This window comes from Dermacentor andersoni, chromosome 7 (assembly GCF_023375885.2).
Source record: "Dermacentor andersoni chromosome 7, qqDerAnde1_hic_scaffold, whole genome shotgun sequence".
Taxonomy (NCBI): Eukaryota; Metazoa; Arthropoda; class Arachnida; order Ixodida; family Ixodidae; genus Dermacentor; species Dermacentor andersoni.
This window is the reverse complement of record NC_092820.1, coordinates 83,841,867-83,856,569: the sequence shown is the minus strand read 5'-3', so window position 1 is coordinate 83,856,569 and position 14,703 is coordinate 83,841,867. Positions and strand designations below refer to the sequence as shown.

At 42.2% G+C, this 14,703-nt stretch overlaps 1 long non-coding RNA gene across 1 annotated transcript; it reads left to right on the top strand.

Moving 5' to 3' along the window:
* Positions 1–2,862: 2,862 nt before the first annotated feature.
* LOC140219290 (uncharacterized) lies at positions 2,863–13,952 on the top strand. Its single transcript, XR_011895443.1, has 3 exons — positions 2,863–2,950; positions 5,099–5,128; positions 13,709–13,952. It is a non-coding gene; the product is annotated as an uncharacterized lncRNA (long non-coding RNA).
* The last annotated feature ends 751 nt before the right edge of the window (positions 13,953–14,703 follow it).

Below are 14,703 nucleotides of genomic sequence, written 5' to 3'. Positions count from 1 at the left end.
CATTTTCTCTTGATGGGTGCTCGAGTAAGTCTTTCCTTCGTTTATGTATACACCAAGGAATTTATATTTCTTTACTATGGGTATGACCACCACGTGATGACTCGGTATCCTCATTGAAGGGCACGATTCCCGATTTCTCTTCGCAGAACATGAGCCCTAGATTTGTCGCTGAGCTACCATAGATATTCGCAACTGTCGGTAAATATCTTGCATGGTCGGCTAGCAGCATTATACAATCCGCTTGTAACAATCCACGGACCTTCTGTTGCACTATTTGTCCAACGGGTATGCAGGATAAATCAAACCCTAAGTCACTGTTATCGAGTCGTCTCTCTATGCCCTTAACGTAAAGCGTAAACAACAATGTAGACAGAGGACATCCCCGCTTCAGTCCTTGGCAAATTCCACCACTTCCTTACATTTCCGGCTTTCCCATAAAAATTGTACTGGGTTGACTTTATACAGGCTGTCCCAACAAATAGGCAAAATTGTTTTAAAATATGCAAATGCCACATAGCTGGAAAGAACCAAGGTAATGCCCTTCGCATTCGCTTGTAGATAGTCAGAGTACTTTTTGCATTTCACCTATTACATAATTATTCTTAATTAAATGACCAACTGCTTAAATTTTAAAATGAGTTGCAATATCTCAATGCGACAATTGCAGAGCGACATGAAAAACTCCCGATGCAGCTACTTGTTGCTCAATACTCGCTGCGTAAGGGTGTTTTTCCGAGCTGCGAGTCGTGGGGCTGTTTTGCGTGTATTCGTTGGTTTCTTCGCGCGCGATGTTGAAGAGTCCTTCGTGAAGCTCTTCCTCAATGTTGGGGTCAGAGGAATGCTGCTCGGAGGCGCCAACGCTGCATTTGGCGAACTGCTGACCGCATTGTCGGTGCGCAGTACGTTCGAATTAACCGCCGCAAATACTTGCGCGTTCAAATCCCCGGCGTTTTGGCCCAGTGGAATGCACACTACTTTGACGCAACCGCATGATAAGTTGGAATAAACCGAATGTTCGAATCAAACGTGCTCGAATGAAGGCGATTTGATTTATTTGTTTTACTGTAAGGATTCATGTTAGCTATCATCGAACTGTATTTACATTCTGCGGAGAGCACATAATACTAAACTCAAATTATGCCTGGCATGCTTTATATAATCAACGCAATTAAGGGTACACACATTACATGGACAAGCTTCTTTGATTACGTTGTAAAGCGGTGGCATTGGGTTCGTTTAAATTTATCTAAACTCATCACCTCCTTCTTTTCTAATGAGCACGAAGCATGAGTCACATGCCGAAGTTTAGGAATGCTTCACTTGCAGGAGTCTTGAATCAAAAGAATCTTCTATCTTAATCTCATTTAAGGGGATTTTATACGCTTCAATATAACTTTTGGATATCTTAGATGGCAGCAGAACTGGAGGCTGTTTGTGTATACTTAACGATTCATGAAATTAGCTTCAGAGCCCGCAGAGCGTTACAGAAAAGAGTGAGGCACCACATACTACTAATACAAAATCGTTATTTCTTTCATCAAACACGCTTGAATATGGAAACAATGTAAGCTTTGGTTCGTTTAACGAGTAACACACACTTTTGTGACAATTTTCTGTAGGAGACGACGTGAATGGAGAATGTGCAAATAATGATCTCTAAAGACGTGAATTTTTAACATAAAAATCTAGTTATCACGCTAGACTTTCTCACAATTTTTTTTTTACCTTTACAAGCCACTTACCTGCTCTCGTACTTCAGCCATAAAGTTAACGCGATAAGGTAAACGACGTTTCGCTTCTTGGACTAACTTTGAAATCCTTCAAAATCTCTATATATTCCCGCGCTGCTCTTTCTGCTCGGGCTGGTCTCTTACTTTACTATTACAGCAGCCATCCTTGTTTGTTGTAGTTCTTAAGGAAGAAATGCAATAAATGTATCTTGTCAGTCTTGCGCTTTCTTAAAAACCCTATCATTAACTGGTGAACGAATCTTGGAACTCCCTCAGATTCAATTAGTTTTTTTTTTCTGAGCTGGTTAGGCAGGTGTATGGGACATTTACGTTTTGGGGAAAAACGGAGATTAAGATATCTGTATATATGGATGCCATACTGGCGCCGATACCGCGACGTCAAGAGTCCGATCCCAGCAGCGGCAGCCACGTTCTGAAGTGGGTGGAAGGCGGGAAACGATTGTGTACCAATCATTGGGCAGACTGTGTACAATCCGAGCGGGGCAATATTAATCCCTAGTCTTCACTACGGCGCTTCATAAGAAACGCTGCTTTTTGAAGACAAATCCCCTGATCTTCAATTGTTCAAATTATTTGTTTTCCTTTCGATAGTCGTTGCGTAATCGTAGATTCTTTTTATGTGTGTATCTCTATTCTTAAATGACGGCATACACAGGGCATAAATAACAAAGGAGCCATTGATATGCGCGACATCTGACGACAGCCACGATGATTTTACTCGATATACAGATACTAATACATGCCTTTGGGATATATCAGGATAAAGATAATAATGATGAAGAAATATTATCCAAAGATGGCATGTATCTCAATATAGCTCTTCTTTGGAGTCCGTAATAACGAGCCCTGCGGGCAGCACCAGCTGAACGTTATTGTTTCGTTTATTGTGTGTCTCATACATTGGTTGTTTTTGCCACACTTTATTGAAGCACAAAGCAATATATTTTCCAGATTTTCGCGCAATTTGCTCCTCGCTTGATGTGTCGGTATGTGTGTGTGCGTGTGTTAGTTTGTATTGCGTACAAATATGTCGTTGTTTTTCATTCATTGCATTTCACCCGGTAAGTTCCTTTTCTTAATTTTTTATATCCATATGCATCAAATCAAAGCGCCCGGATCCGAAATAATAACGAATGAGACATTGCTATACATGGAACCTGGCGGCAGCTGCGGTGTTTTTATCATGAGCTTGCCTGTTGGTATGTATGCACAAAATGAATTCTTCCCATTCTAGTATTCTAATAAAACTATTCGCAGTTATCCACAATTTCATGTTCATTGGCGACTATTTTCGTCCCTGAGACGTTGCCTGATGAATCTTACGAAGAATTTCTGTTATACGTCAATCCACGCTAGCTGTTCTAACTGGAGCACTCAACCACCCAATAATCTAAGGCGCTAGACTTTAAAAACAAAGACCAATATTAACATAATATAGACCATAGGTTGCCGAAATATTCCTAGCGGCAACAACATATGAGAAAAAACGCACCCAAAAATTGATAAATTTTTGGCCGCCGATTCTTGCAACATTTGCGTTTTCTAGCTATTGGACGTTCTGCTTACATTGAAAGTTAAGTTCTCACAAAAAAATTTTCTTGATTTTTCTGTTTCACATAACAGGCGTAAATGGCAAAATTGTGGCATATTTTAAACAGATTTTTAAAAATTAAATTAGTACACAATCCCGCACCTGCTTATTTAACTCTGCCACAATATATATGTGTGTTAACAATTTAATTGCATCTGGATGTTTTTAGGCTGGTGTGCGTTTCGACATAAGTAAAAAGACGAGGTTTTCCATGACGAAGAGCCGCGGTACTTGAATACCATAGAAAAATAGATCAGGACATGGTACAGAAATATTGTTGCGAGTATTTATTTATTTATTTATTTATTATATCTGAATGTATCCGTTTTTAAAAAGGAAAAAAATTTAAGTTGAGGTCCATTCGATGAGTACCTTGGTTTAAAGCTGGACACAGGCAAATACAACCTTGGCGGTAAATACAAATACGGGCGACGTAAACGATGTTAAAATGTGGAGTTTGATTTGCTACGCGAGATAGAAAGGTTATTGTGCCGCACAGTTTACTTTTTCATGTTTCGTGTCATCAACTGTGTTGTTGGTGTACGCTTGTTTAATGCGCTAACAAACGCCTTCTTTGAGTAGTAGTGAAGGCTTATTATAGTAACAATGAGCACCATTAATGAGCATATCCTGCAGACATAGGTCAATGCAATGGTACTGTTCGCGCAGTAATGCGAGGCATGCTCGATGAACAAGGTGAGAACGGAGAATGCTGGATATATCTAGATTACAACAATAATGTGCCTACTTAGCTCCTAGTATAGATTATATATATATATATATATATATATATATATATATATATATATATATATATATATATATATATATCTATACATTGTGGTTAGGTGGCACAAGCCAGCACTAAGGTAAGAGCATTCACCTGGGGCCGTATTCACGCAGACATTCTTACATTAAAAGCGTTCGTGCCAACCAATCGAGTTTTGGACATATTATTAGAGAAGGCGATCAGCCAACGATAAACAGCACTTACGGACGAAAAGCTTTGCGATTTCGGCACCTGATTCATCTCGCACGCCCTTAATACACCATCAACGAACCTAGTAAAATGAGCCAGAGCATCCCGGAAGCCTTCCTGGTGGTGTGGCCTTGTTACGTTATGCCCATTCCTGAAATCGTGCTCGTAGTGATGCCTCCGGTTGGGGAACATAGTAGTATAATTCTGTGCTGATCCTTCGTCGAAGCGGAGTCTGCTTCATCGGCGAGCCTGACCTGCCGACGCCAAACAAGTGTAAATATGACAACCAGTAATGTAACTGTGGATTATAACTATTTCATGTAACGAAATAGTCAGGCGCTTTGACGAGGGCAATGGTTGAAATTCTGATGATGGGTCAAGCTGCCCCCGAGAAAGGCGCTAGGCACATAACATAACAACGAGATGTGTTCAGAAAACATGCGATTCTTAATCAAAAAAGCGCCGAGGAAAATTTCAAGCTTTGAAGAAAATGTTCCTAATCTGTGAATGAGATGCCCTGAACATGTGAGTGTGAGCTAAATATTTTTGAACCCGTATGTATTCAGCAGTATGTTTTTAATCACATTTAATACATCTTTCGCTCTCGGCTTCAAGCGATCCGAAGCAGGCCACACAATTGCGTTGGTTTATTGGCACATTTATGGGCGGCGAGATCATGCTAAGTAATCCTAGTATTTCTATAACCTCATGTAGGTTGAAAACAGTTATCTCTGCAATCACAAACAATGAAAAAATAAAACTGTTTTATCTTTTCAGAGCCACCCTTGGATTCTGTTCCGTCCGCAAGTGAGCTTTCTGTTCCTTTGCATGCAGTGTGTTATTCGCGAGGAATTTCTTGATAGCTACTATTGCAGATTGTTCATGTGCGCACGTTTGACCACGATATCTCGATCCCTCCGCAAAGTATATTCAAGGGCTTTTCTCTAAGGACGCCGAGCCAACACGAACACCTGTCTGCAAAATTTAGCTAGAACAGAGCAGAATTAGAGCAGCCATTGGAAGGCTGTTATAACAAAAATGTACAGAAAACTTATAAATCCCGAAAGCAATAACAAGCGCGGGCTGATATCTTAGAGCGCAAAAAAGGATCCATATATACAGTCCAAAAAACTGCAAGGAAATTTGAAAACACTATAGTTTATACCAGCTAGTGTTACTAGTGTCGGTTTTCGAGGTCACTGTTCTCGCTACACTTTTATGGGTCAGCATAAATTAGCTCAATAGCAGCTCTTCGTCAGTTTCAGCGCCTATTCGGCAGTCAATGGCAGTCGCCATCTTTAGTTAGTATCTCACACCGAAAAGCGAGGACTTTCATTGTAGTGAGGCAACACCCCATGCGCACCGTATACATGCACTTTCAAGCAGTCATGCCCTTAGTGGTCCACATGTCTCGTATTTATTCTAAGGTTACTTGTGCAGTAGTCACCAATGCATACCACTGTCGCCTCGGTCAGCTGATGGATGCGATTGGGGGACGTCTCACTTGCGTACACTGTTTTTCGTGGGGTGCATGGGCATAGAAAATAAAATCTCCGCTTTCATTCGATGCACGCACGCTCAATGTTGAGAGTTCTCGGTTGCTTGGTCATGCTGTACAGAAGACGCGAATGGTCCGATAGTGGTAAAGCAAGCATAGTTAGCACGGCGTTGCTTTTAGAATGGCTACGAAAGTCTTGTCCAATAACGGGGGGGTGAAAGGGGGCACCTATGCTGAAAAACTGAGTGTAGCTTGTAAAAGCACGGTTTGTCACGGATTCCCGATGAGTGCCCGCGCTGTGCACACCTGAACGTGCAGTGGCTGCAATAAAAAGAAGAAAAACACGCGGTAGGTTGTATCAGGGACACAGCCGCATTGGTAGTCGTGAAAGTTCTTGTGCGTACTTCATAGAGTTTAAAGGCTCTAGGACACAGTGTATGGCTTAACCAAATACACAAGCTACATTTATTCACGCACTTAAGAACTTACATGCATAAATTATGTACAGATAGTGGGTGTCTTTCAGTGTACTTTTACAATCGTGCTAGCTGCCTATTAACAGTAGGCCTAATTTTTTTCCAGAGAATGTTTAGGAGCTAACCTGAACAAATGACACCCCTACTTGTGACACCCGAGACAGCCCTTCAAAGCCAGGGCTTCGTAGATGGTCGGGGCATTTGCCCTTGCCCCAGTCTTCTCCACTTGCGTTCCCTATGGAGACAAGAACGCTTCATCATGGGGCCAAGGCAGTTCGATATGTGTCTGTCTTGCTACCCGTGTATATTCACGCCATTTTTCAACCATACCTGCCTGACGCAGGTGGACCATAGCCGTGGAAGCGTAAAATTTCTGCAACAAATTACACACTTGCAGGCCTTAGAGCACCTGCTGCGCAGCCCTTTGAGTCCAATGGAATATACCTACAATGACATAGAGAGATCGCTCCAAGAACCTCTCTCACACTCGACCATTCCGGCCCGGTTAAGCAAATGTACTGCCGAGCCACGCCTCTCCTGATGCCCCCCCGTGAGACTAAATTTAGCTCCGATCGCGTCATTCGTGACGTGTCCGTCGCGCAACCTGCTCACGTGACACATGCATCATCAAAATATCGCTCATAGTAATGACTGTGCACAGTAACACCAATGAGAAGCTCAGAGCAGTAATCACGCATTATAAAGCTTACTTGCATAACCTGAAAGGAACACTAAAGAGAAAAATGATTTCTTCTGCATCAGTAAATTACCTCTCGAGGACACCAAAAACACCCCTCTTACTACGATAAGATGCTTGGTAAGCAAAAAAAAAGCGCAAGAACGAAAGACGGGTGGCGACGCCTCCTTGAAGATCCCGCACCTGGTCGCTGCGACGCCATGGATTTTGATGGCGTCTTCTAGGGCTTACTTAATTATATAGTGGTACAGTTTGACTGCACTGTGTTCTAAAGGAACCAAATATCAAACAAGGCAAGTTTCGGAAACCTTTACTCAGCCGACGCGGCCCAAATGCGAAAAACATACTTTGGAGTCCCTGACGTCAGACTGACGTACTGGCGCCGGAGTATCGGCGCGAAATTCAAATACTGATGCTTCGGCCTTCATTTTCTCATATAATAATCAAACCGTTACATTGAAATGACTGCCTTCAGTGTTCTCACCCAATGCTTGATTAGTCTAATCTGATTTCTCGTCTCGCTTCAGTGTCCCTTTAAGCTTCGCAACAGCTGGAGGGGGTCCAGTGGTCTGAACCTGAAATCCTGCTCGCTCCCTGTCCATAATGAGACGGCCGTGGATAAAAGTGATGAGCCAGAACTTTTTAACGAATGAAAATCTGTGGTTCAGATTTCTCCTGTACGCATTGAAATATACATGATGGACGCGTTGCTGTCAGTTCCCCTCATGTGTTGCAGCAACTCTCGGACTTTGATTAATTGATTATACGCTGTCTCCATATGTCAAGCATAAAAGTAGCGAATCAACATCTCGCCACTGAATGAGATCATCATCATCATCAGCCTGGCTACGCCCACTGCAGGGCAAAGCCCACTCCCATACTTCTCCAACTACCCCGGTCATGTACTAATTGTGGCCATGTCGTCCCTGCAAACTTCTTAATCTCATCCGCCCACCTAACTTTCTGCCGTCCCCTGCTACGCTTCCCTACCCTTGGAATCCAGTTCGTAACCCTTAATGACCATGGCATATCTTCCCTCCTCATTACATGTCCTGCCCATGCGCATTTTTTTTTCTTGATTTCAGCTGAGATGTCATTAACTCGCGTTGGTTCTCTCACCCAATCTGCTCTTTTCTTATCCCTTAACGTTACACCCATCATTCTTCTTTCCATAGCTCGCTATTTCGTCCTCAATTTATGTAGAACCCTTTTCGTAAGCCTCAAGGTTTCTCCCCCGTAGGTGAGTATAGGTAAGACACACAAGTTATACACTTTTCTCTTGAGGGATAATGGCAACCTGCTGTTCATGATCTGAGAATGCCTGCCAAAAGCACCCCAGCCCATTCTTATTCTTCTGATTATTTCCGTCTCATGATCCGGATCCGCCGTCACCACCTGCCCTAAGTAGATGTATTTCCTTACGACTTCCAGTGCCTCGCTACCTATCTTAAACGGCTGTTCTCTTCCGAGACTGTTAAACATTACTTTAGTTTTCTGCAGATTAAATTTTAGACCCACCCTTCTGTTTTGCCCCTCCAGGTCAGTGAGCATGCATTGCAGTTGGTCCCCTGAGTTACTAAGCAAGGTAATATCATCAGTGAATCGCAAGTTACTAAAGTATTCTCCATTAACTCTTATCCCCAATTCTTCCCACTCCAGGTCTCTGAATACCTCCTGTAAACACGCTGTGAATAGCATTGGAGAGATCATGTCTCCCTGCCTGAGGCCTTTCTTTATTGGGATTTTGTTGCTTTCTTTAGGATGGACTACGGTGGCTGTGGAGACGCTATAGATATTTCCCTATTTTTACATACGGCTCCTCTACGCCCTCATTTCGTAATACCTCCATGACTGCTGAGGTTTCGACTCAATCAAACGCTTTCTTGTAATCAATGAAAACTATATATAAGGGTTGGTTATATGCCACGCATTTCTCTATCACCTGATTGATAGTCTGAATATGGTCCATTGTTGAGTAGCCTTTACGGAATCCTGCCTGGTTCTTTGGTTGACAGAAGTCTAAGGTGTTCCTCATTCTAGTTGCGATTACCTTAGTGAATACTTTGTAAGTAATGGACAATACGCTGATCGGTCTATAATTTTTCGAGTCTTTGGCGTCCCCTTTCTTATGGATTAGGATTATGGTAACGTCCTTCCGGTACGCTCGAAGTCATTAGGCATTGCGTATACAGGGTGGCCAGTATAGCAATCTGCCCACCATCCTTCAACAAATCTGCTGTTACCTGATCCTCTCCAGCTGCCTTCCCCCTTTGCATAGCTCCCAAGGCTTTCTTTACTTCTTCCGGTGTTACTTGTTGGAGTTCAAGTTCCTCTAGACTATTCTGTCTTCCATAATCGTCGTGGGTGCCACTGGTACTGTATAAATCTCTATAGAACTCCTCAGCCACTTGGGCTATCTCATCCGTATTAGTAATGATATTGCCGGCTTTGTCTCTTAACGCACACATCTGATTCTTGCCTATTCCTAGTTTCTTCTTTACTGCTTTTAGGCTTCCTCCGTTCCTGAGAGCCTGTTCAATTCTATCCATATTATAGTTCCTGATGTCCGCTGTCTTACGCTTGTTGATTAACTTAGAAAGTTCTGCCAGTTCTATTCTAGCTGTAGGATTAGAGGCTTTCATACATTGGCGTTTCTTGATCAGATCTTTCGTCTCCTGAGATAGCTTACTGGTATCTTGTCTAACGTAGTAACCACCGACTTCTATTGCACACTCCTTAATGATGCCCACAAGATTGCGGTTCATTGCGTCAACACTAAGGTCCTCTTCCTGAGTGAAGACCGAATACCTGTTCTGAAGCTTGATCTGGAATTTCTCTATTTTTCCTTTGGCCCCTAACTCATTGATTGGTTTCTTATGTACCAGTTTCTTCCGTTCCCTCCTCAAGTCAAGGCTAATTCGAGTTCTTACCATCCTATGGTCACTGCAGCGCACCTTGCCGAGCACGTCTACATCTTGTATGATGCCAGGATTCGCGCAGAGTATGAAGTCGATTTCATTTCTAGTCTCACCATTCGGGCTCCTTCACGTCCGCTTTCGGCTAGCCCGCTTGCGGAAAAAGGTATTAATTATCCGCATATCATCCTGTTCTGCAAACTCTACTAATAACTCTCCCCTGCTATTCCTAGTGCCTATGCCATATTCCCCCACTGACTTGTCTCCAGCCTGCTTTCTGCCTACTCTGGAATTGAAGTCGCCCATCAGTATAGTGTATGTTGTTTTAACCTTACCCATCGCCGATTTCACGTCTTCATAGAAGCTTCCGACTTCCTGGTCATCATGAATGGATGTAGGAGCGTACACCTGTACGACCTTCAATTTGTACCTCTTATTAAGGTTCACAACAAAACCTGCCACCCTCTCGTTAATGCTATAGAATTCCTGTACGTTACCAGCTATATCCTTATCATACAGGAATCCGACTACTAGTTCTCATCTCTCCACTCAGCCCCAGTAGCACAGGACGTACCCGCGTTTTAGCACTGCATATGCTTCTTTGGTCCTCCTAACTTCACTGAGCCCTATTATATCCCATTTACTGCCCTCTACTTCCTTGAATAGCACTGCTAGACTCGCCTCACTAGATAACGTCTTCGCAGCTGCTGGGGTCTGAGGGCCGCGGTTTGATTGTTGTGTTCATATAGGAGGTTCTGGCCAAGTACTGCACCAGGGTAGCCAATCCTGTTCTGGTGAGAGAGTGCGTTACCGGTTCTGGTCACCGGGATCAGGCCACACTCCAGGCCTGTTTATGCAATTTCATCAACACGCGGATTTTTTTTAATCCGGTGGAAAACTGCACAGCACCTTGATTTGAACCACGGTCCTCTCGCATGCGAGGCGGATGTTCTACCTCTACGCCACGGCTGCACCTTTGAAAGAGATAGAATTGAGCAATACCTGGGTACTGAAAGTCAGCCCCGCAGTCCTTGTTTTCACAGTGCCTTCTATCTTTCTAAATACTTTCGGAGTCCATGATTGCCATTCGCTTATACGGTCGATACATTCGATAATACTATCGCGAAAACTGCCTAATTTCGTGAGAGCTGCATCAAACGAGAATCATTGCGTGCTTAAAGCACGGGGCGGTAACAAAACCGTAATGTATATGGCCAACCGAGCGCGCTACACACCTCCCAACGTGCCGTCGACACATACAGACGTTATAACGATTCTTATAGAAAGATACAGCGTAACACAAAAAAGAAAGAATAATCACCGAGACATGCTAGCACGAGGCTTCCTTCTCATGTTTGTCTGGTGTGCTCAGTATCTGCCCTCCGGTGTAATGAACCATTCAAACTAAGGTAAATTTTATCGAATACGTGGCAGCATGAAAACGGCGTCGCGAGATCCATCACCGCAGATGACATTCAAGCCATGAGGAGTGCGCCAGAACTGAGGAACAAATTTTTCGCAATTAATCTATGCCTTACGGCCATGTACACGAACACATGCTCGCAGAGTAATTCGCATTGACCATCGTTCCTACGGCCTGCGAATTGTGAAGCTCGATTGATCTTGCGGTGAGCAGTGCGTAGAGCATTCAGCACACAGCAAGACAGACTGGTAGACTCAAGAGATTTCAAGAATTAGACAATGGCACTCGTACAGCCCATGTCATGCATCCTTAACTGGAAGTGTAAACATAGCATTCATGCTTACTAGTTATCTATGGATACGTTTCAGGCAAATTTTATTGTCAAAGCATATATTTTTTAAACTTCTTAATTAGAGGGGAATAGTCAAGATCATAAGAATACTATATTGCACATCTCTTTGTATAATATTTTAAAGGAATTCTGCTTTTTCAGTTTCAATGTTCCGTTTCAGTATCTTATTCTTTAAACGCAATGAATTGGCCAGAGACAATATACAAACGAGGGTCCCAAAGCAAAGACTGCAACGGGTCCGTCGGTTAGTAATAAAATGGAGAGCTGTATTAAAAAAGAGCAAGGTAACTAAAAGAAACAAATGCAACCGCAAAAATACACCATCGAAAAATTAAATTACCGAAAACGAATTGCCTGTATACAAGCCTATTGTGCATAAAAAACTGTCAAAACATACAAATGGCAAATTTAGTGTAACGAATGACCTAAACTCAGTTAAATATACAAAACCCCTTAAGGCCATGACTAAATATATGAAAGAATGATGATTTAATGCTGATGGATAAAACATTCCACAGTTGTATAGCAACGAATGATGATGTCATTTTCCCATAGCTAGAATGAACCAAAGCTAGTAGAAAATTGGAGGTACGTTCAAACCTGGCATCGTTATTATTGATGGGGTGCCTCGAATCAATGAATTGGTATGAGAGCTGTTTAGTAAGTAACTTATAAGAGATAATTATTACATGATCGTTGAACAAGTTCGTTGCCAAAAGGATGTTATTTTCACGAAGTAATAGAGTAGCACTCGTGAAAATCCCACTGTTAGTGATAATGCCTGTTGCTTGGTTTTGTAATTGCTGAATAAACGACATATGACAGTTATATGTGTTGTCCCAGGAAACAATTCCGTAATTAATGGCACTGTGAATGAAGGTAAAGTATAAAGCTAATAATGCGTTCTTGGAGAAATATGCTCTTGATTTTATGAATGCTCTAATACCGAAGGTACACTTTTGCTTAATGACGGCAATGTGTTGAGAAAACTTCAGGTTAGATTCTAACTTGACGCCCAAAAACGATGCACAGCTCTATAATTGCAGTGCGATTTTTTTAGCAATGATTATCCGTTGTTCATTCGTTTATTCCTTTTTAGAATAATGTCTTTATTTTTCACTTTCCATCACGCCTTATCTGCAGGTTCAACATAAGCGATTGTTTAACTTCACAGGCGACCTTAATGAAATTGATCGCCTCATGTAGAGCTCAATATTTTGCGTATTATGTATAATACCTGGCGATCAAATCCGTGACTTGGTGCCAAGCGGCAGGCAGTAACAGCTATAAATCAATATCATTTAGTAGAGGGCGTGATATGCGGCGTAACTGAATTTTCGTTCTAAGGCGACATGTCTCGCCGGATTAGCATCCAACTTATATAATTCGAAAAAGTTAACTTAAGTCCTCGCATCTAAATCAGGCAAAAGGTCATTGCAATTTGTCAACAAAGTATTCATTAAATTCTAGGCGAGGAGCCTAAATGATTGGAAAGAGGTGCGTTTACTTTGAAAAGACTTCTAACAAACAAAGTGATCTTGTGAGCGATTGCTGATAGCGACACATCAACAAATATTGTCTAAGGTAATTGAACAAATTATATTTCTCCTATTGGAACCTTCAGAATCCTTCAGAACCTTAGAAACTACACCTGTAGACATGCCGGAAGGGTGTATGGGTATTTCTTGCGCAGAAATTGTGTTTCGTGTTTTTTTGTTCAGAGAAGTTAAAAGGAAACGCAATTTGTTGTAGCAGACGTTTTCTGGTACAACATCAATAGAATATTTGCAGCTATAATATGCAGCTGGCAGATGCAAGACTGGGCTAATTGAATGTCGCTTGGAAATGTCTTTGACATAGAGTAAACATAAAACGAGGGAATACGGCAGATGCATACCATGAAAAATTTCATAGGCTAGGCCGTATATTAGATCTCCGTAATCTGGATTAGGTATGAAGTCTGAAAAAATTATTTCACCACAGTCACACCTGACATCTCCTACCACCTGATTTTCTCTGTTGGCAGATCGCCCAGACCCCTGGTATGACCTACGTGTGAAGAACTCTTCGATATCAAGTGGCCATCAGAACTGCACACAATACTTCCACCAGCTCACGTCATCTCTAAACAAGACTACACTATATCTAGAGGAATGCCAGAACGCTACCATAAAACCAATTCAACAGTGAAATGCCGCCAGCAGCTGCACGCAATCACAAAGCCGTGTACGTGCTCCGATTTGTTTCAGCAATCTGGCAGTGGTTTAATAAAGAAACTCGCAGCAACAATTTCATGATGTGTGTCGACGTTATTGCGATTACAAATGAAGTAATGCAGTCGCAAACTGTACTGCCGGAGCAGAGACGCGTTATGTGTTAGTTGTATGCAAACATGTTCCTGTTCTCACGCTATGGGTGGATGCTATGACCATTACCTTTAAAATGCGGCAGTGGGTTCCACCAACTTCATTTTTCTCATGTAACTTAATCTCTAGCTTATCTTTTTTTAAACAGACATCAAACTTTCTTTACCGTTATTGCGATCATTGTTGTTGTGGCTTCCCTGCTTTTCTAACACCAAACCTCCAATCGCCTCATTACTATTTTTTATTGGGGAAATGTTTACTCTCACCTCACAATTCCTGATCCGAAAGGTGCAAACGACGCCATAGGAGCCTAAACTTAGCGGGTAGATATCAACGTTTTATTAAAACATCATCCACTGTTTCACTAGTTTTACCACAGCGAGTAGATGATTTTCGTTCACGCCATCGGAGCCTAAACTTAGCGGGTAGATATCAACGTTTTATTAAAACATCATCCATTGTTTCACTAGCTTTACCACAGCGAGTAGATGATTTTCGTTCACGCCATCGGAGCCTAAACTTAGCGGGTAGATATCAACGTTTTATTAAAACATCTTCCATTGTTTCACTAGCTTTACCACAGTGAGTAGATGATTTTCGTTCCTTGGTGTACCTAGCTTTATAACTGCGCGTTCCAACTAACCTCGGTCTGTGT